Source organism: Saimiri boliviensis, chromosome 19 (genome assembly GCF_048565385.1).
Source record: "Saimiri boliviensis isolate mSaiBol1 chromosome 19, mSaiBol1.pri, whole genome shotgun sequence".
Classification (NCBI taxonomy): Eukaryota; Metazoa; Chordata; class Mammalia; order Primates; family Cebidae; genus Saimiri; species Saimiri boliviensis.
The window spans coordinates 30,520,768-30,546,854 of NC_133467.1; the positions used below are offsets into that span (position 1 = coordinate 30,520,768).

General features: G+C 38.6%; 2 long non-coding RNA genes and 1 pseudogene across 5 annotated transcripts; 2 read left to right on the forward strand and 1 right to left on the reverse strand.

Annotated features, from left to right (window-relative positions):
* Positions 1–433: 433 nt before the first annotated feature.
* On the forward strand, positions 434–25,324 carry LOC141582218 (uncharacterized). 4 transcript variants are annotated; one of them, XR_012515025.1, is made up of 6 exons: positions 434–1,565; positions 17,392–17,420; positions 17,508–17,580; positions 22,195–22,225; positions 24,022–24,303; positions 25,009–25,324. It is a non-coding gene; the product is annotated as an uncharacterized LOC141582218 (long non-coding RNA). The 4 variants fall into 4 exon arrangements; XR_012515023.1 differs by lacking the exon at positions 434–1,565 and adding an exon at positions 4,154–5,413; XR_012515024.1 differs by lacking the exon at positions 434–1,565 and adding an exon at positions 14,278–14,889.
* LOC141582219 (uncharacterized) lies at positions 3,553–25,354 on the reverse strand. The gene is made up of 2 exons (XR_012515026.1): positions 25,313–25,354; positions 3,553–4,161 (listed from the first exon to the last, which is right to left on the reverse strand). It is a non-coding gene; the product is annotated as an uncharacterized LOC141582219 (long non-coding RNA).
* Positions 11,091–12,651, forward strand: LOC120360153 (elongation factor 1-alpha 1 pseudogene; annotated as a pseudogene).
* Positions 25,355–26,087: the final 733 nt, after the last annotated feature.

Sequence of the window (26,087 nt, forward strand, 5' to 3'; positions counted from 1 at the left end):
GGCGAAGAGAAAGCCTGAAGGTTTTCAGTCACCAACAGCCAGTGATTTACTTAATCAGTGGTGCATATGTAATAAAGCTTTCATAAAGACCCAAAGGGACTGGGCTTAGAGACCTTCCAGTTTGCTGAATACCTTTAGGTTCCTGGAGGATGGTGTGTCCTGGGAGGGCATGGAATCTTCGTCCCACTTCACCCACACTTTGCACTGTGCATCTCTTCATCTGTACGTTTTTTTTTTTTTTTTTTTTTTTTTTTTTTGACGGAGTTTTACTCTTGTTACCCAGGCTGGAGTGCAATGGCATGATCTTGGCTCACCGCAACCTCCGCCTCCTGGGTTCAGGCAATTCTCCTGCCTCAGCCTCCTGAGTAGCTGGGATTACAGGCACGCACCACCATGCCCAGCTAATTTTTTGTATTTTTAGTAGAGACGGGGTTTCACCATGTTGACCAGGATGGTCTCGATCTCTTGACCTCGTGATCCACCTGCCTTGGCCTCCCAAAGTGCTGGGATTACAGGCTTGAGCCACCGTGCCCGGCTCATCTGTACCTTTTGTAATGGCATTCATAGCAAACTGGTAAATGTGTTTCCCTGAGTACCTTGAGCCATTCCAGCAATTCAATTTAACCCAAAGAGGGAGTCCTGGGAACCTCAATTGAACCCCAAATTGAAGCCAGTTGGTCAGAAGTTCTGGAGTTTCAGACTTAGGACTGATGTAGGGAGGTAGTCTCATGGGACTTAACCCTTTCCCTGTGGACTCTGATGCTATCTGCAGACAGAGTGTGAGAACTAAATTAGATGACACCCAGCTTGTGTCATCTGTAGAAATGACTGCTTGCTTGTTGGTGGGGAAAAACCCTCCCCACATTTGATCATGGAAGCCTTCTTTGTTGATGATTGTTTCTGTGGCGTGACAACAGAGAAAAACACGGCAAGTATGTCTTTTCCACGCTTGTCATGGGTAAGGGAACTACTGTATACTCTGTTTTAACTGCCCTTCATACTTTGGTTCAGAAATCATGCTCTTTGACACCGGTCACTCATCACACCTGTTCTGATAACAATACCATTTTTAGCCAATTTCATCGGGTTTGGCTAGGATGACTTGTATACTGCAGTTCACTTGTAGATATCAAATTTTGATAAATTTATTCTTTACATTTAATAAATACAGACTAAGGGAAGTAGGAGTTCTTCCTGCACTAATCACATACCAGTAGGTATAATTTACATTAATTCTAATAAGGTCTCAGGTATGCTCCCAAAAGAATGCTTTGTAACAAAGCGTCAGTCCTATACTTTAAAGAAAAATGGTCTAAAGCATGCACACAAGTGTGCATAATTTCTTTTTATGAAGGTAGAGTCTTGCTATGTTTTCCAAACTGGTCTCAAACTTCTGGGTTTCTCAAGTGATCTTCCTGCCTCAGTCTCCCAAGTAGTTGAGATTACAGGCATGCACGACTGTGCCTTCTTATGTATTTAATATTCTATATATTTGTTATTGATTTACAATGCATTTTATCTTTTCCTTTAATAGATCCTGGGAGTGCTGATGAATCTGCAGTCAGGTAGGATTTTACAGATTTGAAAAGTTATATTAACTAAGGAAATATAAATGGAAGAAACTAATATCTGTTGAGTGTTGTATTCTGGGCTAACCACCCTATTATGTGCTATGCATTTCTCTCATAAAGCCATCACAGCATCTGTGTTCTTATGACCTACTGTTTATTAAATAGGCAACTGTGGTTTGGAGAGGTTGATAATTGGCTCATGACCCCATAGTTAACAAAGTATCTGATTCACAGTTAAACCATCAGCTGCCTGGCTTCCAAATCTTTCTTTCTTTTTTTCTTTCTTTTTGAGACGGAGTCTCGCTCTTGTTACCCAGGCTGGAGTGCAACGGCGCGATCTTGGCTCACCACAACCTCCGCCTCCTGGGTTCAGGCAATTCTCCTGCCTTAGCCTCCTGAGTAGCTGGGATTACAGGCACGCACCACCATACCCAGCTGATTTTTTTTGTATTTTTAGTAAAGACGCGGTTTCACCATGTTGACCAGGATGGTCTCGATCTCTTGACCTCGTGATCCACCTGCCTCGGCCTCCCAAAGTGCTGGGATTACAGGCTTGAGCCACCGCGCCCGGCCCCAAATCTTTCTTTTGCTCCTCAGCATAGATGGATAAAGATCTGTGCAGCAACTACATCAAGATATATGTTAGAATCAGATTAATGAATATAGTCAAATCTAGTTATATGTTAACTCTCATTTAAGGTTATTGTTAGACATGAGTTTGATCTAAGAGTTTGTCCTAGTAAATTTGACAATTTCAGTGGTAACCAATATCTTATCTTTACCATCAAAGGCTTTATCTTTACCTTAAAAGGCAGTGTAAAGGTTTGGCCATTGGATTGTAAATTTTACAAAACAAGATTAGACAAATCTTAGAGAGAAATTACTTGACTTCCCAGTTTGGTTTTCCCTTTAGGCTAGTATTTCTGCCTACTTCCACAATACTTTTCTTTAGTCTTTTTTTCTTTTTTCATGACATTTCCCTAACCTCTTGATGTTTTCAAGTGTTCTTCTCTGCTTTTGGTGTTTCTTTTGTTCTATTATTTTTTCAAATTCTTCTAGCTATGTATCCCCAATTCTCTTACAGACAATCAAAAGCATGCAGAATTTCAGAATTTTAAGGAATCACAGGACTAATTAAAATAACGTCTACTACTTCAACATGTATTAAACATTCTGGTCAAGTGTTTTTCTAGATAGAGAACCTGAGACTCAAATAGATTAGGATAGTTTTCTTTTTAGACATAGGAAGTGGCAGAAATGAGATTTAAACTCATTTTAAAACCCAGTACTTGCCCTTCTTTTTTTATTTTATGGGCATGTTGTTGTTGTTATTGTTGACAGAGTCTTGCTCTCTCGCCCAAGCTTGAGTGCAGTGGTGCAGTCTAGGCTCACCGCAACCTCTGCTGCCTGAGTTGTAGCAGTTCTCCTGCCTCAGCCTCCCAAATAGCTGGGATTACAGCCACTCCAAGGTGGCTCACACCTGTAATCCCAGCACTTTGGGAGGCTGAGGTAGGCAGATTAGGGGGTCAATAGATCCAGATCATCCTGGGCAAAGTGGTGAAAATCAATCTACTAAAAATACAAAACAAATTAGCTGGGCATGGTGGCAAGCACCTGTAGTCCCAGCTACTTGGGAGGCTGAGGCAGGAAAATTGCTTGAACATGGGAGGTGGAGGTTGCAGTGAGCTGAGATCATGCCATTGCACTCTAGCCTGGTGACAGAGCGAGACTCTCTTTCAGATAATATGATGAGGATGATGATGATGATGATGATGATGATGATCATAATGATGACGACGACGATGATGATACAAAGGGGAAGTGAGTCTGGTGCACCCAGTGGATAAAATGAAAATGAAATTAACTGTTAAACCCAATGGCAGTGACTCAGAATGGAATGAGCAGGGGAAGCCCAAGTTTGAGGAGAAACAATACTTTATTGGATAGGAATACGAATTCTTCAGTAAGAGATCAGAATATTGGAGTTTATGACAAGTTTAATAAAGATAAATTACAAAGATGAAGAACACAAGATGTTGGGAATTTACAAAGGCACATTAAAATAGAGGGTTCAAGGGAGCTTTAAACATGTTGCTGCATTTTTTAAAATCAATAACTGACAAACTTGAAGATTTTTACTGAAAGATGCTAAAACATTTTGAGACACTGAAGAGTCTCTACAGCAGATAGAAATGTGGTATCACGTGCTTCCATTGTGACTTACAGAGGGGTGGCTTAGAGCTTCTTGAGTACTAGGGGCTGGAGATTGCTGAACTACATAGATCTGTAGCCCAGGGCAGGTGCCTCCTCACCTCTGCTTCTTTTCATAATTCACTGATGGCCTTCCAATGTTCATGTAGGCTGCAGGGGCATGATTGACTGGCCAATCAGTCATGAAGTTCAGTTGGGCAATTGGAGGTGTGTCTATGCTGGGGGCAGTTGATGGAGATTCCAGTTAGCTTGTTATTCAGGAGCAGGGATGTAGAGAGCCACTCCTGGTCATTTGAGGCCATCCTTTCAGGAATCTGTGCTTTCATAGAGTGAAGATTTGAAGATTGGAGACTGCCATGGAGCCCTGCACAAGTGGAATCTGGAAGCCCATAGGAAGAAAGACATTTAGATAGTACTTAGGGAAACAGAGGTACAAGTACCAGGACTCTTTTTCTAGCAGTCTCTCTTCTTGGATATCTGAGTGCCTATGAAGGTTTTTTATTTTATTTATTTATTTATTTATTTATTTTTTTTGGAGAGGGAGTCTTTCTCCATCACCCAGGCTGGAGTGCAGTGGCATGATCTTGGCTCACCACAACCTTTGCCTCCAGGGTTCAAATATAATGGCCTCCCAAGTAGCTGAATTTACAGATGTTTGCCACCACACCTGGCTAATGTTTGCATTTTTAGTGGAAACGGGGTTTCACCATGTTGGCCAGGCTGGTCTTGAACTCCTGATCTCAAGTGATCTGCTCCCCTCAGCCTCCCAAAGAGCTGGGATTACAGGCGTGAGCCACTGCACCTGACCCTACCTGTGAAGGATTTAAGGGCTTCCTATTTAATGTGGACCTGAAAAAGGTAGGACATATAGAGTGAGTATAATTGAATTTTTATTACTGTTAATGTGTTACTCTTTCGGGGAAGAGTATTCTAAAAGAGAACATACCCCTTTGTTATTAGACTTTTGTGCACTTAGCATTCACATGTTTCAAATATTGCAGGTGATTCCCCATAGTGTTTTGGGACAAAGGAAAGCAATGGGACCTTCTTAAGTGGTTTCTATGCTGAGGAATCAAGACTGCCAATTTGAAGTGACAGATTAGTCTTTTAACGAGACATAGATAATGGACAAGAAATGGTGGTTCTTTCTGCCTTGTTTTAGGTCATCAGGTTTCTTCCAGTTTAGGTAACAAAAATTACATCATTTATTAATTGAATTTTAAGTACAACTTCAGGATAGATAATTTGTCAGGGTAAATTAGCATCAGGCTCTGGTATATATTGGCTGTCAGTATTTGTTATGAAGCTCAAGGTCAGTTTTCATTGACTATTATATATAGTTAGAGAGGTAGAGGTGTAAAAATAGGTAACCAAAATCTATTTTTAGAACAGAGACCATATTTTAATTATATCCAGAAACATTATTTAATGTACAGATAGCTGACACTTGCCCAGATTGTGTTTTGGTTTTTTGGAGGGAGAAGCTGAATATGAGCTGGCAATTAAAAAATTTGTAAAGAAATCAACTTGCTCATTTTCATTGTATATTTTTGCTCTAAAGCATTGTCCACAAACTGTGTGTTGATTCATGCCCTAAGCCAGATGAAGACAACTTGACTGTTACCACCAAGGTAAAGTGGCCTCTTGCAAAATTAATTTTCTCAGTCAAGTTTTGCATATTATTTACTTTTAAAATTTAGCAGTAGTTTATCTATCTTTTTTATGTTGGTAGTAAAAAGTTGGTCAGAGAAAAGCATAGACATGGCTAACTGATTTTAAAAATTTGTTTAATCTTGTTAACTAACAAAAGATTGATTAAGTACTGTAATGGGGTAGGGGCTGAAAGAAAATGAACTAGAAAATACATAGTGGCAGGAAAATCACATTAGAAAATGTTTTCCCCAATAAAGGAAATATACAATTTGGTTAAGGTTTATTTGGATATATATATATATATACTCTTGACCTCAGGTGATCCACCCTCCTTGGCCTCCAAAGTGCTTGGATTACAGGTGTGAGCCACCACGACTGGCCTAATATTGGCTTTTAAATCATACTAGTGTTACTTTCATAATATTTGTGCCTGTATAAATCTTCAGTGAATCAAATTACTTGTAGTTATCATGGAATCTCCCTGGTACTTTTTATTGGCAAAACTGTACAGCACATAGCATATACCCTTTTCTGGACACTTATTATTTTGGTATCATACAGTTTTTAGGAGAGATTTTTTTTTCTACTTCTATTACTACTTCTGTAGTGAGACTAAAATAATGTTAACATTTGTAGAAAACTAGCTGAGTATGGTGGTGTATGCCTGTAGTCCCAGCTAGTTGGGGGTTTGAGGTAGGAGGATTGCTTGAGCCCAGGAGTTTGAGAACAGCCTGGGCAACATAATCAGATTGTATCTGCTTTAAAAATATAAATTGTAGAAGTGTAGAAATTTAAATTTATGTTACCAAACTTTGTATTACAAATGAATTTTTGTGTGTTTTATAAGTTATCCATAAAGGGAATATGTAAAACACTTCAGCTAATGAATAACATGTATTTTACTGTGAATAACCAGTCATATAAGCAGACTCTTAATACCAGTGGTAAGACTTTAACACCATAATTTTGTCATTGTAGTTTATCTAAAATATCCACTCAAAGTCTTTATATTACATTCAGAAATTTAACATATCAGAATTTTTATATTTAGTTGTTTAAATAATCACTTGAAGTTCCTGCATATTATGAGCTACTGGAGGTCATAGACATATTTGTGTGCATCCTGGAGTACCTGGAATACAGTCTTCCATGTAAGAAGCATTGTCCTTGTTGCTTTTTTGAGATGGAGTTTCACTCTGTCATCCAGGCTGGAGTGCAGTGGTGGAATCTTGGCTCACTGCAGTCTCCACTTCCTGGGCTCAGGTGATCCTCCCACCTCAGCCATCCAAGTACCTGGGACTGTAGGCCTTTGTCACCATGCTTGGCTGAGTTTTGTACTTTTTGTAGAGATGGGGTTTTACCTTGTTGCTTAGGCTGGCCTTTAACTGTTGGACTCACATGATACACCCACCTCAGCCTCTCAAAGTGCTGGGGTTACAGGCATGAGTTGCCACATTCAACCTTAATAGTTGTTTAATATGAATAAATGATGAATGAATTTTTATATAATGGAATGTTATAAGTAATTTACTTAATGTATCTATTGATTAAATGCTACAGTTAAAAATATTGCTTACATTTGTATTATTTTTTAATGTTTAAAGATGTATAAGTTTTGATGTGTTATTTTGGGAAATTATGCCATAAATAAACAAGAAATAAATTAGAAATAGGTCATTAATAGCGAAGAGAGTTACAATATATTTTCTAGTATAATTCAACTGGAATCTTAGATTATGATTTTAGACTAAAATTTCTTAAACATTTTCTTAGCCCCAACTCATGCTCTAATAAATATGCCTTTATAAGCCATGCATTACTCTTTTATTTTTTTCCCCTTAATGCCACTAATAAGCTAACATGCATTACTCTTTAGAATTCTGGTGACCAATTCTTCCTCTAGGTGGAAAGCTGATGGAAAGTTCTAGTTTTCCTCTCTACAATAATAACGGTCTTTCAGGTAGTGGCAGATGACCATGGTTAGCTAATTGAATGTTTTATAGTAATAAAATTAAACTCTGTGTCACAGAAATATTTTTAAAAAACTAATTGTAGCATAAATATTAACCTGTATTGTTAGGGCCATAAAGGAACAAAAGGCTCAGTTACATGTCTATTTTTCCATGTACTTTATGGTACGTCATGTTGTTTCTTTTCTCTCTTGGCTGAAGCGCATATTAAATTGACTAGTTAGGCTTCTTTGTTGTTTCCCCCTTCATCCTCACATTTTTAAAATGATTTATCCCCACCCAATTTTTTTCTCACAAATCTCATTTCTTTTTTAAATTTTTTTATTTTTTATTTATTTATTTATTTATTTTTTTGAGACAGAGTCTTGCTCTGTTACCAGTCTGGAGTGCAATGGTGCATCTTGGCTCACTGCAACCTCTGCCTCCTGGGTTCAAATGATTCTTCTGCCTCAGCTTCCTGAGTAGCTGAGACCACAGGCACCTGCCACCACGCCCGGCTAATTTTTTTGTATTTTTAATAGAGACGGGGTTTCACCATGTCAGCCAGGATGGTCTCGATCTCTTGACCTCGTGATCCACCCGCCTCAGCCTCCCAAAGTGCTGGGATTACAAGATCTCATTTTTTTAATGACTGGTCTTTCAGTCCATCTGTGTCTTCATAATCAGCATATTTAGTTACAGCTTTCTCTTTAGTTATCTATGTGTGGCTTTCATTCAACAATTACTGCCCACAAGCTTTACTCTTGCTTTTTTCCTTTTCTTTGGAAGAGCTGAATTTATACATTTATCTTTATCTTTTTGACAAACAGAATAAAAGCAACTAATACTATTTGCAATGCCAACCCGCTTAAATAAGGTACCACTATAAACTAAATTCTCATTTTCTCCCACAAATAATTACTTCCTGCATATGCCCATAATGAATTATTTTCTCATGTTTTTGAGCTCATAATTGATAAAGTATTTATGTGCTAAGTAAATTACTGCTTCATAGTATAATTCTGCGAATTTGCATGATACATTTAAGAAGCTAGTATAGTGCCAGAAAAATAAAGTTTAGAATGTGCAAAAAACTGCTTTGTGTTCAGAAAATAAGTTTATATAAAATCTAAAGAATTATTTCAGGTTAAGCTGTGGCCAAATGTATCATTCTATGTTATATCTGGATGTGCAAAATCATAAGGAGAGTTAGAAACAGTTTGAATTGTAGTTTTTATTGAAATTGGAACCTGTAAAGATAATGCTGGGATTTTAATATGTTTATATATTTTGATTGTCCAATATAGATCTACAACGAACATTTTAAGTTAAGAAAAAAACCTGGGGAGTAGTAACTATGTGGGCCTGTAATGACATCAATTTCGTTTAGTGTTGTACTAAGTAGAAGTCATTTTATTTTATTTTATTTATTTTATTTTTTTGAGACGGAGTTTCGCTCTTGTTACCCAGGCTGGAGTGCAATGGCGCGATCTCGGCTCACCGCAACCTCCGCCTCCTGGGTTCAGGCAATTCTCCTGCCTCAGCCTCCTGAGTAGCTAGAATTACAGGCACACGCCACCATGCCCAGCTAATTTTTTGTATTTTTAGTAGAGATGGGGTTTCACCATGTTGACCAGGATGGTCTCGACCTCTTGACCTCGTGATCCACCCGCCTCGGCCTCCCAAAGTGCTGGGATTACAGGCGTGAGCCACCGCGCCTGGCCAGAAGTCATTTTCAAAAAGAGAACACACTGAGTACTTTTGTGGCAGCCACACTTAGGGCAGCAGAAGTATAAAATAATAATGGGGTATTCTCATGTTATGGCTGTGGAGAGAAATGGGAGGGGCCTGACTTTTCACTAGAAGCAGCTGGTGCATAGTTTTGCCAGCACCAAGTAGAAGTCAAAAGACATGTTAGTGTCCTGGTTCTGCCACTTACTAGGTAAGGACCTTGGGAAGAATTCTTTATTTGATTGTCATTGACTTCGTTCATAAAAATGGTACTGATGGTACCTCTCAGGTATGTGTAATGAACAAAAGTAGTGGGAAATGTTAAAACATTTGTAAACTGGAAAATATCTTTACAAATGTGAGACAAAATGATCACAGCAGTATTCAGTGACTTAGTAAATCTCGAGAATAATTTTTGTAAACCTGAAGGATAATAAAATGGCAGTAGCATCAAGAGAAGAATGGGAAAGTAGGAAATGGCATGTGGATTTTAAATTTGGGGTAGGGGTGTGTTTAGTTTTGGCAGGTTGCTAGGACTGAAGATGTTCTGATGAAATTTTAAGTGTTTTGACTACGAATTTATTTTGGTTATAGCTCACAAACTGTGCTAGTCAGTGAGACACTGAATATACAAGATGAGATCTTATGCTATAGTAGCAGGAACAGAAAAAGAAAGAGCAAATACTTCTCACTGTAAAGGCTTTCTAAAAAGAAAATAGAAAATGTTAGAAGATATGAAGGAAGTTTTTAGTTAGGATGGGAATGGGAGAGGAATGAAAATCTGTGGTCAGAGAAGACCTCTTTGAGTATGATATTTAAGCTGCCAACTAAAGGATGAGAAACAGCCAGCCATGTGAAAGTCTAAGAGAAGGAAATTTTGAATGGAGAGAACAAAGGATCACATCGATTCATTTTGCTCTTAACACACTGGAATGAGGAAAAAGCCATCATCATAATGATATTTTATGATTACAGTATGTACAACAAATGTGAAATAGAACCCTGGCACATTTTAGATGCTTCCTAAATAAATGTTCTTTTTTTCCCCCCTTTTAAAGAAAGCTTGCTACACTTTTGAAGTTTGTTCTTTCTTTCTCTCTCTCTCTTTCTCCTTTCTTTCTTTCTCTTCCTTTCCTTTCCTTTTGTTTTCTTTCTTAACAGGGTCTCACTTTGTTGCCTGTGCTAAAGTGCAGTAGTGCAATTTCAGCTCACTGCAGCCTTGACTTTCCAGGGTAATGTGATTCTTCCATCTCAGTCTTCTGAGTATCTGGGATTACAGGCATGCAACACCATGCCCAGCTAATTTATGTGTCTTTTGCACAGATGGGGTTTGACCATTTTTCCCAGGCTGGTTTCAAACTCCTGGGCTCAAGCAATCCACCCACCTTGGCCTCCCAAAGTCTTAAGATTAAAGGTGTGATCCACTGTCCCTGGCCTGATGGATGCAGCCAATCACCATGGCACGTGTATACCTATGTAACAAGCCTGCATGTTCTGCACATGTACCTCACAACTTGAAGTATAATAAAAAAATAAATAAAATTGTGGCATAGTTGGTCACATATTTTCTTGCTTTTATTTAAATATAACATAAAAATTTTATTACTATATTATCATTCTATTCAAACTTTTTTTTCCTATCAGTAAAGATTTTATCAAAAAATATGTAGGTGTTTTCAAATGTTTGTTTACCTAAATGAAGCATCTTCTATGCTGTTCTATTGATGCTCAATATGACATATTTCCAAGTTTTCTATCATAAATATCTTAACACTGAAATTTTTATATGAGGATATTTAAAAATTTTTTAATATTGTAAATATTACACCAAGTAATATATTATTTATATACTATATATATTATATATTATATATAATACATACATATTTATACATTATGTATAACATGTATTATATATATTACATATAATATATATATTATATATATTAATATGTATTATACTTTTTTGCAACAGGTTTGCCGCCAGAACATAGGTGTCATGAAAACTACCCCTAAAAGCCAAAATGGGAAAGGAAAAGACTCATATCAACATTGTCGTCATTGGACATGTAGATTCCGGCAAGTCCACCACTACTGGCCATCTAATCTACAAATGCGGTGGCATTGACAAAAGAACCATTGAAAAATTTGAAAAGGAGGCTGCTGAGATGGGAAAGGGCTTCTACAAGTATACCTGGGTCTTGGATAAACTGAAAGCCGAGCGTGAACGTGGGATCACCATTGATATCTCCTGACCAGCAAGTACTATGTGACTATCATTGATGCCCCAGGACACAGAGACTTCATCAAAAACATGACTACAGGGACATCTCAGGCTGACAGTGCTGTCCTGATTGTCGCTGCTGGTGTTGGTGAATTTGAAGCTGGTATCTCCAAGAACGGGCAGACCCGAGAGCATGCCCTCCTGGCTTACACACTAGGTGTGAAACAACTTATTGTTGGTGTTAACAAAATGGATTCCACTGAGCCACCCTACAGCCAGAAGAGATATGAGGAAATCGTTAAGGAAGTCAGCACTTACATTAAGAAAATTGGCTACAACCCCGACACAGTAGCATTTGTGCCAATTTCTGGTTGGAATGGTGACAACATGCTGGAGCCAAGTGCTAACATGCCTTGATTCAAGGGTTGGAAAGTCACCCGTAAGGATGGCAATGCCAGTGGGACCACGCTGCTTAAGGCTCTGGACTGCATCCTACCACCAACTCGTCCAACTGATAAGCCCTTGCGCCTGCCTCTCCAGGATGTCTATAAAATTGGTGGTATTGGTACTGTTCCTGTTGGCCGAGTGGAGACTGGTGTTCTCAAACCTGGTATGGTGGTCACCTTTGCTCCAGTCAACGTTACAACTGAAGTGAAATCTGTTGAAATGCACCATGAAGCTTTGAGTGAAGCTCTTCCTGGGGACAATGTGGGCTTCAATGTCAAGAATGTGTGTGTCAAGGATGTTCGTCGTGGCAACGTTGCTGGTGACAGCAAGAACGACCCACCAATGGAAGCAGCTGGCTTCACTGCTCAAGTGATTATCCTGAACCATCCAGGCCAAATCAGTGCTGGCTATGCCCCTGTACTGGATTGCCACACAGCTCACATTGCCTGCAAGTTTGCTGAGCTGAAGGAAAAGATTGATCGCCATTTTGGTAAAAAGCTGGAAGATGGCCCTAAATTCTTGAAGTCTGGTGATGCTGCCATTGTTGATGTGGTTCCTGGCAAGCCCATGTGTGTTGAGAGCTTCTCAGACTGTCCACCTCTGTGTCACTTTGCTGTTCGTGATATGAGACAGACAGTTGCCATGGGTGTCATCAAAGCAGTGGACAAGAAGGCTGCTGGAGCTGGCAAGGTCACCAAGTCTGCCCAGAAAGCTCAGAAGGCTAAATGAATATTATCCCTAATACCTGCCACCTCAGTCTTAATCAGTGGTGGAGGAAGAACGGTCTCAGAACTGTTTGTTTCAATTGGCCATTTAAGTTTAGTAGTAAAAGACTGGTTAATGACAATGCATTGTAAAACCTTCAGAAGGAAAGGAGAATGTCTTGTGGACCACTTTGGTTTTCTTTTTTGCTTGTGGCAGTTTCATTAGTTTTTAAAATCAGTACTTTTTTTTTTTTGAGACGGAGTTTCGCTCTTGTTACCCAGGCTGGAGTGCAATGGCGCGATCTCGGCTCACCGCAACCTCCGCCTCCTGGGTTCAGGCAATTCTCCTGCCTCAGCCTCCTGAGTAGCTGGGATTACAGGCACGCGCCACCATGCCCAGCTAGTTTTTTGTATTTTTAGTAGAGATGGGGTTTCACCATGTTGACCAGGATGGTCTCGATCTCTCGACCTCGTGACCCACCCGCCTCGGCCTCCCAAAGTGCTGAGATTACAGGCTTGAGCCACCGCGCCCGGCCTAAAATCAGTACTTTTTAATGGAAACAACTTGACCAAAAATTTGTCACAGAATTTTGAGACCCATTAAAAAAGTTTAATGAGGAAAAAAAAGTATTTTATATATATATATATAATATACATATTTGTGTGTGTGTGTGTGTGTATATATATATAAGTTTTTGAGATGGAGTCTTGCTCTTTCACGCAATCTGGAATGCAGTAGTGCAATCTCCACTCACTGCAACCTCCACCTCCTGGCTTTAAGCAATTCTCTTGTCTCATCCTCCCAAGTAGCTGGGACTAGAAGTGCCCACCACTGATCTGGGTTAATTTTGTATTTTTGGTAGAGATGGTATCACCATGTTGGTCAGGCTGCTCTCAAACTTCTGACCTCAGGTGATCCACCCGCCTCAGCCTGCCAAAGTGCTGTAATTACAGACATGAGCAAACGCACCTAGCCAATATATACATACATATATTTTTGAAACAGAGTCTTGCTCTGTCACCAGGCGCCAGGCTGGAGTGCAGTGGTGCAATATAGGCTCACCGCAACCTCCGCCTCCCGGGTTCAAGCAATTCTCCTGCTTCAGCCTCCCTAGTAGTAGCTGGGTCTACAGGTGTGTGCCACCATGCCCAGCTATTTTTTTTATTTTTTAGTAGCGATGGGATTTCACCATGTTGGCCAGGATGGTCTCGATCTCTTGACCTTGTGATACGCCTGCCTCGGCATCCCCAAGTGTTGGGATTACAGGCATCAGCCACCGCGCTCGGCTGCCAATATGTAATTTTTAAATGTTTTCTTATTTTTGGTGGCGTTTGCAAAGTAGAGTTAGGTACTTCAAAGCTAGTTCCTGACTGAAATATGCACATGCTAATATTCTGTCTGTTAACATGTTTCCTTTGGGGTGCCATGCTCGGATAAGCAAGTCAATGGACATATGAAGATAACAGATGAGCCTGATCTAGAAAGTGGAGATGACATTCTCTACTGGAATGCTTTGGTTTACAGTATATGCTTCTCTTATTTTTTAAGTCAAATTAGTTTTAAAATACTAAAATGAAACTTTGGGGGAGACAGAGTCTTGCTCTGTTGCCTAGGCTGGAATGCAGTCGCATGATCTTGGCTCGCTACAGTCTCCACTTCCCAGGCTCAAGTAATCCTCCCACATCAGCCTCTGAAGAAGCTGGGACTACAGGCACACACCACAATACCTAATTTTTTTTTTTTTTTTTTTTTTTTTTTTTTTTTTTTTTTTTTAGTAGAGATAGGTTCTCATTATGTTGCCCAAGCTCGTCTTGAACTCCAAGCTCAAGCAATCTACCTACCTTGGTTTTGCAAAGGGCTGGGATTATAAGAGTGAGACACCAAGCTTGGGTAAACTGAGATTTATTTAAGTAAATTGATTAGTGCTGGGTGTGGTGGTGCACACTGGTTAGCTCAACACTTTGGGAGGCAGAAGTGAAAGGATTACTTAAGACCAGGAGTTTGAGCCAGGTGTGGTAGCTCACGCCTATAATCCCAGCACTTTGGGAGGCTGAGGTGTGTGGATCATGAGGTCAAGAGATGGAGACCATCCTGACCAACATGGTGAAACACCATTTTTACTAAAACACAAAACAAATTAGCTGGGTGTTTGAGATTGCAATGAGCCATAATCATGCCACTACATTCCAGCCCTTGGTCACAGAGTGAGACCCTGTTTCAAAAAAAAAAAAAAAAAAAAAAAGAAAAAAATTGACAAGAAAGTCTTCATGCAACTCATAATTTTTTAAATGGAAACTCGTTTGATGTTACCTCAACAGTGTGTCCCCAAGAAAGCATCAGAGCCTTTACCTAGACCTTCCAATGGGAAAAATATATATAGTCAATGTAAAAGGAGAAGGTAAAAATACTATTTTATTTAAAAGTCATTTGATAGAATGTTTTCTTTTTTTAAAATATGAGCACTAATATATTCAAATAGCTAAAGAAAATGTTCTATTAAATGTATATTAAGTAAAGGAGAAGTAAAATGGTGGCAAGTTGTATATCTAATCAGGGTCAGCAGTTGAGTCTATTGAGAGTACCACCAAAGGAGCTGAATTATTAGTTCCCATTTTAAGATATTCTAAGATCTGAGGCAAGTCAGGAAAGAGGGAAGAGGAAATGAACAAGAGAAAGAAAGAATGTGGAGGGCAGAGAGTACATGGAATAAATGAAGAAACAGTATGCAAGTGTATGTAAAGGAAGGTAGTAAAGTCAAATTGATTTGTAGAAGGAAGAGCAGGGTGATATAAATAGGAAAGAAGATAACCTCAGCTTCCAGCCCCAAAATGTGTCAGAGAATGAGAGTGCCATCTTCCTGCTCTTGCTGTCACTCTCACTGTTGAAGAGGCATTAAGGATTGAGGTACCTCACCACACAGACCTGTGTTTTATCCACCATAGCTGAATATCACCATAAATGGTCAGCCATGTATGGCCATAATTTAGTTTTATAGAAAATGTTACAACTTCAACAGATAGTATCATATAGGCCAAATTAACATAATTGAATAGTGTTATGTGATTTATGGAGAGGAAGTTAGAGAAGGTATAGCCTGATTAAAAGTTTATTAGAAACATTATGGCTTATAATGCAGAATTAAATTCAGGGACTTCATAGGGAAGAAATTGAGGCTAAGTTCCAGATGAGCAATTAAGGTAAACCAGTGTGGAAGCACATTAGTGTAGAACAGGGCATCCAAATTTTCATGGGTTAGTTGAGGAGCTTCTGGAAAACAGGCACTCTCATTCAGCAAGTGTGAGATTCTGCCTTTCTCAGGAGTACTCAGGTGGTGTTGGTGCTGTTCCTTGGACACAGCTCTGAATAACAAGGAAACAGCCTTCCTTTAGAGAAATTTGGAAAAAGAACCATTGGACAGCATTTTTTTAAAAAAAATAACAGAATCAAGGGAAGGCATTAATCTCCTTTTATTTCTGAAGTAGGATTCTAGCCACAGAAGAAGCAGAATGAGATGGAAAAAGAAAGTACTGGTGTATACTACTGCTGGATACCGATGAAAAAAGTGGTCACAATTATCCATAAAAAACAGTTAGGAAGAGAAGCATCAGGATGACAGATCTACAGATCACTTTTCCAAGGGAAGAGGGATTGTGAAAGGGCAAGGAGGGGGAAGAAAAGAAAGCTTGTTGGGGGACTTTGGAGTTAAAACCAAGGAAGCTTGAGATGCCTCACTTCCAGTTCCTTGGGCATATGCCCAGTCTAGCAAAAGCGATTATTGCTGTGGAGCATACTGGAGGCAGGAGGGAGTGCTAGAATTGGGGTAAACCACAGCCGCTAATTTCTCCTCGTAACTGTCAGGCCTCGGAGCAAGAAATTTCATTGACATCAGTGAATAAGATATGATTAAGTTGCATTTTGGCTAATTTGGTGGGGGGGAGGTGTCAGCCGGTTCTTTGATATGATAGCTGTTTTATAAAAGTCATTTACAGAGTAAGATGACATATCAAGCTTAGCTAATTTTAGAAGCAGTCATATTATAAAATTTATTCTGTGACTACCAAAATTGTCATTTTCTAAGAATACTGCAGTGATCTGGAAATATAAAAGTTTGTTCTTTTCTATCAAGACTGTGACAATTCAATGTTTTCTGTTTTGATAATTATTTTGATACTGAAAGCTTATTCTATATGGTTTATTTGACATGTTTTAAGTCTTGCATGAGTGCATCAAGAACCTCTTAAGAAAAGGTCAAACGAGGATATGAGAAATTTAGGTGCTTCAGTAGCCATGTGGGCATTGGAAAATGAGAATTTTGAGAAACTGTTATTTTATAAGTGTGTATCATAGCTGATCAATTTAGAAGACTTTCTTTGATGAGAGGTGAATCACACATTCACCTGAACTGGCATCCCAACTGTGTATTTCCTAAGTGATAGGACAAGGAGAAGCACACGATAAATATTTGTGGTGTTCTGGCATCGATGCCTCTGATGTTTCGAGTTTAAATACTCTGTAGCATTCACTATCAACCTTGACATTGATTCTCTCAGGTTATGATTTGCTGCACTGTTTAATGGTCCCTTTTATCCTTATCAGCCCAACATATTCACATTAATATCCGTACTTTTATATTTTCGTTATAGGCATTTGAAACAATCTCACTTTTGAAATATAAACTTTGTGATTTAAGGATCCTGTATTCCTATTTTAGTCAGTATATTTCCATCACGTTGCTGTCCTAGGCAATGAAAAGGAGATGCCAAAAAGAACGCTCAAAACCTTAAATAACTATTTTCTGAGCCAGGCATGAGGACTCACCTTGATACTAACACTGCATGAATGTTTGGTTGGCCCTGTCATATCTACATATAATTGATGACATGTCCCCTTTGCTTTGTAGGGCCTTCTGAATAACATCCTTCCTTGAAGGTAATTATATATATTTATTTTTAATTAACTTTATATTGTATAAAATATATATGATTTATTAGTTATTTTCTTTTAAAACTCATTCAGCGTACCACTGAAATGGAAGATCCTGTTGTGAGAGAAGCAGTACAAAGAAAGAATGTAAAGACATCGAGAGCAGGTACATTTTCAATACAAATGGAATGCTGGAAATAAGTACCTTAAATGATTGGAAGTACTCACATTCTTCTTACCCCTAATTCTTTTTATTCTAAATTGAATGAAAGACATTGACATAAATGTTATTGTTGGTATCCATATTTTAATAAAAATAAATTTAGAAGTATAAGACAAGATTTTTTTAAATATGAGTTTTAACTCAGATTGTTTCTATTTTAATATTTTAAATAACATAACATTTCCAATATGGAATTTTTATACTTGTCAGGGATTCAAAGCAGTGAATTTTGAGACTCTGAGAGATTTTCAGTGTCTTGTGTGCTAGTTGGAGTTCTGTTATTTACCTAAAGGAATGCTTTACTTAGATGTCAGTTTCTGTATTAACATTAGAGACTCCTGGTTAATGTTATTACACCGATGATCTGAAAGCAATGAGTTGTTCTAACGAGCAGACTGTGTATGCATGTGTGTGTATGGGTGTGTTTGTGGCATCTTTGGTTATTAAAAACTAGGAAAGTAATCATTCATAACTGGAATACAGTCTTTTAAAATGGCGATTTTGAGATTTTTTGGTATACAAGTTTTTAAAAAAATAATAATTGCATAGAGGCAACCAACATCATGAACATCACTGAGGCTACCAACATCATTGGCTGTTTTCCATTTCAATACCTTTTTGAAATCCTTAACTATATTGTGATGCTCAGAAATAATATGCAGAATTTTTATTTGTGTCCTAAAATGGAAGGTGAGTGGTTCTACACTTTGTATATCTTTCTGCCACTTTCTTTTGTGTACTTTGTATTCGATTTTCCAGATGTATCCACATTAATATGATTAGCTCTGGTTTAATTCATTTTACACATTTCATTGTATTCCCTTATACCACTCTACCATATTTAATTAGACTCTCCTGTTGCTGATAAATGAAGAAAGAAAGAAAAAAAGAAAAAGAAAAATAGGCTGGGCGTGGTGGCTCACACCTGTAATCCCAGCACTTAGGGATGCTGAGGCGGGTGGATCACGCGGTCAGGAGATCGAGACCATCTTGACCAACATGGTGAAACCCCATCTCTATTAAAATATAAAAAATTAGCTGGATGTGGTGGCGCATGCCTGTAGTCCCAGCTATTCAGGAGTCTGAGACACAGAAATGGCTTGAACCCAGGAGGCAGAGGTTGCAGTGAGCCAAAATTGTGCCACTGCACTCCAGTCTGGCAGCAGAGCAAGACTCTGTCTCAAACAAAAAAAGAAAAGGAAAAATAATGTCAGATTAAAAGGGGCTTTTGTTTAATCAGTCTGTAACTGTGAATATTTACTATAGGAGAGTTTAAGGTTGAGAAGTTCAGAATGCAAGCATGCACTACCATATTTAACAAATGCCCTTAGAATTATGACTCATGAGCCTTTCGCCTATGAAGTTATGACAATTCATTTCTCTAATGAAGTTTACTGTTCTTAAAAAAAAAAAAAAAGACTGAAAATAACAAATGACATTGTCTTATTTGATCTCTTGGACATCCTCGAATGAAACTGCAGCTTACTCATGTCAAAATGCAGAACCAAGGTTTTGAACAATATATACACTTTGTGAATGAGCCCTTGATGATGAAATGGCCTTTCAAGTCTTACTTTTGCATTTTCTGCTCTTTTTCTTGACTTGTCTTACAAAAGCTTAAATTCAACAGTTTTATTTCTACAGAAAGCAGGAATATAATTTTTAAATATGTTTCTATCCTGTCTCATGGCATTGTGAACTCTTCAGATCTAGTGTGGACCTAGACTTACTTTTACATGGGAACAATTAGGTTTGTTTCTTTGTAGTGGTTGTTGTTGTTGGAGAGACAGTCTTGTTCTGTGATGTGGTTCAGAGTGGATAAGCTCTTAAAAGCAGTAATCTCTCTAGTGATTTTTCTGTAGGAGGTAAAATGGCAGGTGAATTTGGGCCTTGTTATTACAAACAAGATTGTATTGTTTCTCAGGCTGGCAGAACACATATTGTGCTTCTCAGTAGGGCAGAGCACATAGCTACAACTAAGTAAAACACCCAGTACCTTCCCCAAGGGTATTGGTCAGAGTAACACATTAATATCTCTTGAGCTCTTCTCCACTGGCAGCTGGAAAGTTTTTGCAAGAATCCCTGTTTCTGGTCCGATTCCTATGTTTTGCTGACTTTTGGTGATAGGGTGTTTTATCCTAAGCTGAACAGTTTTAACTGAAGAGCTAGAGAGAATGTATTGTGTTACAGCAAAGTGAGTGCAGTAGTTCCTCCTTAACTGTGGGAGATACATTCAAAGGCCCCCAGTGAATGCCTGAAAGCACAAATAGTACTGAATGACTGTTTTTTTCCCTATACTTACATATCTATGATAAAGTTTAATTTATAAATTAGGTAGTTAGAAATTAACAACTAAAAATAAAATGGAAAATTATAGTAATATGCTGTAATAAAAGTTATTTGAATGTGGTCTCTTAAAATACATGGTATGGTTCTCACCCTTTTTCTGTGATGATGTGAAGTGATACAATGCCTGTGTAATGAGATGAAGTGAGGTGAATGATGTAGGCATTGTCATGTAGAGTTAGGCCACTATTCACCCCCTGACTCTAAGTCAGAAAAAAAGATACCAGCTTTCAGTGTTCCTGGACCTTCAGGCCTTAATGATATTGATGACTGGATGCAGGAGGAGACCATGTTGGTGACTAATGGCTGGACAGCACATTGCAGTGTGAATGCACTGGACAAATGAATGATTCACATCCTGAGATGGATAGAGGGCAAGAGCTCTAGATTTTATTGTGCTTCTCAGACTGGCACACTAACACTTATGACTAGTTTATTTCTAGAGTTTTTAATGTAATATGTTTAGAATACAGTTAACTGTTAGTAGCTGTAACCACATAATTCAGAACTGCAGATGTAAAATCTGTGTTTGGACTTTGACTCATTTCTTGGTGTGCAATTCTTAAACCCCTTAGAATTTCCAAAGTGATGACTTTTGGTATGCTAATAATCGATGGCTGGAAGCTCCTAGGTAGATTCAGGATAGGAACTGGTCACCATCCTGAAGACATGACTGATTAGAGGGTTGAGATCTTCTGTCTCACTCTGCAAACTCTGGAGAGGAGAGAAGGGCTTAAGGTTGTCAGTCACCAACAGCCAGTGATTAATTAGTGATGCCTGTGTATTGAAGCTTTCATAAAGACCCTAAGGAACTGGGCTTGGAGAGCTTCCAGATCACTGAATACATGGGGGTTCCTGGAGGGTGCTATGTCCTGAGAGAGCATGGAAATCTGTGTCACTAGCCCCATACTTTGCACTACGCATCTGTTCATCTGTACCTTTTGTAATGTCATTCATAGTATACTGGTAAGTGTGTTTCCCTGAGTACTTTGAGCCATTCCAGCAATTCAATTTAACCCAAAGAGGGAGTCCTGGGAACGAGAATTTGAAGCTGATCGGTCAGAAGTTCTGGAGTTTCAGACTTAGGACGGACGTAGGGAGGCAGTCTCATGGGACTGAGCCCTTTCCCTGTGGAATCTGATGCTATCTGCAGACAGTGTGAGAACTGAATTAGATGACACCCAGTTTGTGTCGTCTGCAGAAGTGATTGCTTGCTTGCTGGTGGGGAAAACCTCTCCACTTTTGGTCACAGAACCTTCTTTGTTGATGATTGTTGCTGTGGTTTGAGAGCAGAGAAAAACATGGCAAATGTGTCTTTTCCACACATATAGTGGATAAGGGGTGCTACTGTTTACTATGTTTTAACTGCCCTCCTCACATTTTGGTCCAGAAATCATGCTGTTTGACACTGGTCACTCATTCCATCTGTTCTGCTAACAAATCATTTTCAGCCAATTTCATTGGGTTTGGCTAGGATAACTTGTATACTGCAGTTCACTTGTAGATATCAAATTCTGATAAATTTATTCTTCTTTGCATTTAACAAATACAAAGTAAGGGAAGTAAGAGTTCTTACTGCATTAATTACATCCCAATAGGTATAATTTATATAAATTCCAATAAGGTCCCAGGTATGCTCCCAAAGGAATACTTTGTAACAAAGCATCAATCCTATACTTTAAAGAAAAATAATCTAAATCATGTATACAACTGTGCATACTTTTTTTTTTTTGAGACGGAGTTTTGCTCTTGTTACCCAGGCTGGAGTGCAATGGCGCGATCTTGGCTCACAGCAACCTCTGCCTCCTGGGTTCAGGTAATTCTCCTGCCTCAGCCTCCTGAGTAGCTGAGATTACAGGCACGCGCCACCATGCCCAGCTAATGTTTTGTATTTTTAGTAGAGACGGGGTTTTACCATGCTGACCAGGATGGTCTTGATCTCTTGACCTCGTGATCCACCCGCCTCAGTCTCCCAAAGTGCTGGGATTACAGGCGTGAGCCACCGAGCCCGGCCTACTTTTTTTTTTTTAAATGAAGGTAGAGTCTTGCTGTTTCCTGAACTGGTCTCAAACTTCTGGGTTTCTCAAGTGATCCTCCTTCCTCAGCCTCCCAAATAGTTGAAATTACAGGCATGCATCATTGTGCTTTCTCATGGTTTTAATATTCTATATATTATTGATTTAAAATGTATTTTATCTTTTCCTTTAATAGATTCTGGGACTTCTGATGAATCTGCAGTCAGGTAGGATTTTACAGATTTAAAAAAATTATGTTAACTAAGAAAATACAGATGGAAGAAACTATTGTTGCATTCTAGGCTAAATACCCTATTATGTGCTATGCATCTATCTCATAAAGCCATCACAATGTCTGTTTTCTTATAACTTACTGTTTATTAAATAGGCAACTGTGGTTTAGAGAGGTTTATTAATTGGATCATGATCCCACAGTTCACAAAATAGCTGACCCACAGTTTGACCATCAGCCTATCTGGCTTTCAAATCTGTTCTCTTGCGCCTCAGTACAGATTGATAGAGATATCTGTGCAGCACTTTGATCAAGGTATAGGTCTGAATAAGATGTCATTAATTATTTTAATGTCTAAATTAATGAGTTTAAATAAGTTAAACTCCCATTTTAGGTTACTGTTAGAAATGAAGTTAGTCCTTGAGTTTGTCCTAATAAATTTGACAATTTGTGTGGTAACCAGTATTTTTTTTTTTTTTTTTTTAATTAACCATCAAAGCCTTTAAGGCACAGTAAAGGTTTGCCCATAGGACTGGAAGTTATACAAAACCAAGATTTGGCAAGTCTTGGAGAGAAATTATTTAACTTCCCAGTTTTGTTTTCCCTATAGGCTAGTATTTCTGCCTACTTCCATAACGCTTTTTTATTTTTTGTTTTTCTTTTTCCATAACTTTTCTTCCTTGGTGTTTCTTTGGTTTTCAAATTCTGCTGGCTATGTATTCCCAATTTTCCTATAGACAGAACCAAAAGCATACAGAATTACAGAAACTTAATGAATCTTAGGACAAATTACAATATCTCTAGTACTTCAATCTGTGTTGAATGTTCTGGTCAAATGATTTTCTACATAGAGAACTTGAAACTCAGATTAGGATGCTTTTTTTCGGACATAAGATGTGGTAGAAATGAGATTTGAACTCATTTTAAAGCCCAATATTCTTCCTTCTTGTTTTATTCTATGGGCATTTTGTAGTTGTTGTTTTGAGACAGTTTCGCTCCTGTTGCCAGACTCGAGTACAATAGCACAATCTCGGCTCACTGCAACCTTTGCCTCCTGGGATCAAGCGATTCTCCTGCCTCAACCTCCTATCTGGGCATGTACCATCATGCCCAGGTAATTTTGTATTTTTAGTAGAGATGGAGTTTCTCCATACTGGTCAGGCTGATCTCGAATTCCTGACCTCAAGTGATCTGCCTGCCTCGGCCTCCCAAAGTGCTGGGATTACAAGGTCACCATGCCTGGCCTGGCATGTGTTTTAATAATACAAAGGGGGAGTGAGTCTGGTGCACCCAGTGGATAGAATGAGAATGGAATTAGCTAGTGAACCCAATGGAACTGGCTAAGAATGGAATGAGCAGGGGAAGGCCAAGTTTGAAGAAAAATGACACTGGATACAGATTATTCAGTAAGAGATTAGAATGTTGGAGTTTATGACAAATCTGATAAATTATAAAGATGAAGGACACAAGCTACAAAGGTGCATTAAAATAGAGGGTTCAAGGAAGCTCTAAACAGACTGCTGTGCTCTTTTTAAATCAAGAACTGACAAACTTGAAGATTTTTGCTGTAAGACGCTTAAGACATTTGGAGACACTGAGAGCAGTCTCTATCGCAGACAGAAATGTGGTATCATCTAATTCCATCCTGACTTACAGAGGGGTGGCTTAGAGCCCCTTGAGTACTGATGGGCTGGAGACTACTGAACTACATAGATCTGGGGCCCAGGGCAGGTATCTCCTCATCTCTGCCTCTTTTCCCAATTCACTGATGTCCTTCTCATATCCATGCAGGCTGGGTCAGGGGCATCACTGGCTGTCAAATCAGTCACAAAATTCAGCTGCGTAGTTGGAGGTGTGTCTGTGGTGGTAGACTGAAGATCTGAAGACTGGAAACTGCCATGGAGCCCTGCATAAGTGGAATCTGGAAGTGAGAACCCATAGGAATGAAGACATTTAGATGGCAGTTGGAGGTACAACTGCCAGAACTGTTTTTTCCAGCAGTCCCTCTCGTTGGATACCTGAGAGCCTACGAAGATTTTTAAGGGCTTACTACTTTATGTGGACCTGAATAAGGTAGGACCTATAGAGTGAAAATAATTGGATTTTTATAATTGTTAATGTTTTAATCTTTCTGGGAAGAGTATCCTCAATAAGAAAATACACCTTTGTTATTAGACTTTTGTACATTTAGCTCTCACACATTTCAAATACAGCAGGGGATTCTCTGTACTCTTTTAGGACAAAGGAAAGCATCGGGACCTTCTTAAGTGGTTTTCATGCTGAGAAATCAAGACTGCCATTTTGAAGTGACACAGATTAGTCTTTTAACCAGGGATAGATAATGGACAAGAGACAATGGATCTTTCTACCTTGTTTTAGGTCATAATGTTCCTTCCAGTTTAGGTGACAAAAGTTATGTCATCCATTAATTGAATTTCATGTTCTGCTTCAGGACAGATAATTTATGAGGGTAAATTATTGTCAAGCTCTGCCAATATATGGCTGTTACTATTTGTTATGGAGCTCAAGGTCAGTTTTCATTTAATATTTTATAGATTTAGACAGCTGGAGGCAGAAATAGGTAATCAAAATCTATTTTAGAACAGAGGCCATATTTTAATTGTATCAAGAAACGTTATTTAATATACAGATGGCTGACCTTTTCCCAGACTGTGTTTTTGTTTATTGGAGGGGGAAGCTGACTATGAACTGGCAGTTAAAAAATTTGTAAAAAAAAAATCAACTTGCTGATTTTTATTACATGTTTTTGCTCTAAAGCATTTTCCAAGAAACTGTGTGGATTCATGCCTAAACCAGATGATGAAGACTTGACTGTTACTACCAAGGTAAAGCAGTCTTTTGTAAAATTTTTTCTCAGTCAACTTTTGCATAGTATTTACTTTTTTAAAATTTAGCAGTGGTTTACCTATTATTGCTTTATGATAGTTATGGAAAGTTGGTCAGATAAAACCACAGACATATGGATAGTTGATTAAAATTTTTTATTTAATGTTGGTAACAAAAGATTGATAAGTACTGTGACAGGGTGGGGGCTGAACAAGAATGAAATGGAGATACATACCAACAGAAAAATCACCTTAGGGCCGGGCGCGGTGGCTCAAACCTGTAATCCCAGCACTTTGGGAGGCCGAGGCGGGTGGATCACGAGGTCAAGAGATCGAGACCATCCTGGTCAACATGGTGAAACCCCGTTTCTACTAAAAATCCAAAAAATGAGCTGGCCCATGCCTGTAATCCCAGCTACTCAGGAGGCTGAGGCAGGAGAATTGCCTGAACCCAGGAGGCAGAGGTTGCAGTGAGCCGAGATCGCGCCATTGCACCCCAGCCTGGGTAACAAGAGCGAAACTCTGCCTCAAAAAAAAAAAAAAAAAAAAAAAAAAAAAAAAAATCACCTTAGGAAATGCTTTCCCCTATGGAGAAAATACGAAATTTTGTTAAGGTTTAATTAGATAAATATTAATACTTTGACTTTTAAATCATACTAGTGTGACATCTATGTTTTTGACAGTATAAATCTTCAGTGGATCAAATTACTTGTGGTAGTTATGGAATCTCCCTGGAACCTTTTAGTTGAAAAAGTGTATAACAAATAGCATATAGCTGTTTTTCTTGGACATTTATTATTTGGGTATTATATACTGCATAAGAGAGATTGTTCCTCTACTTATATATTGGTTCTGTAATGAGACTAAAATATTAAAACTTGTATGAAAAATTGCTGGGTGTGGTGATACACACCTACAGTCCCAGCTACTTGGGAGTTTGAGGTTGCCTGAACCCAGGAGTTTGAGAACCACCTGGGCAGCATAACAAGACTGCATCTATTTATTTTTTAA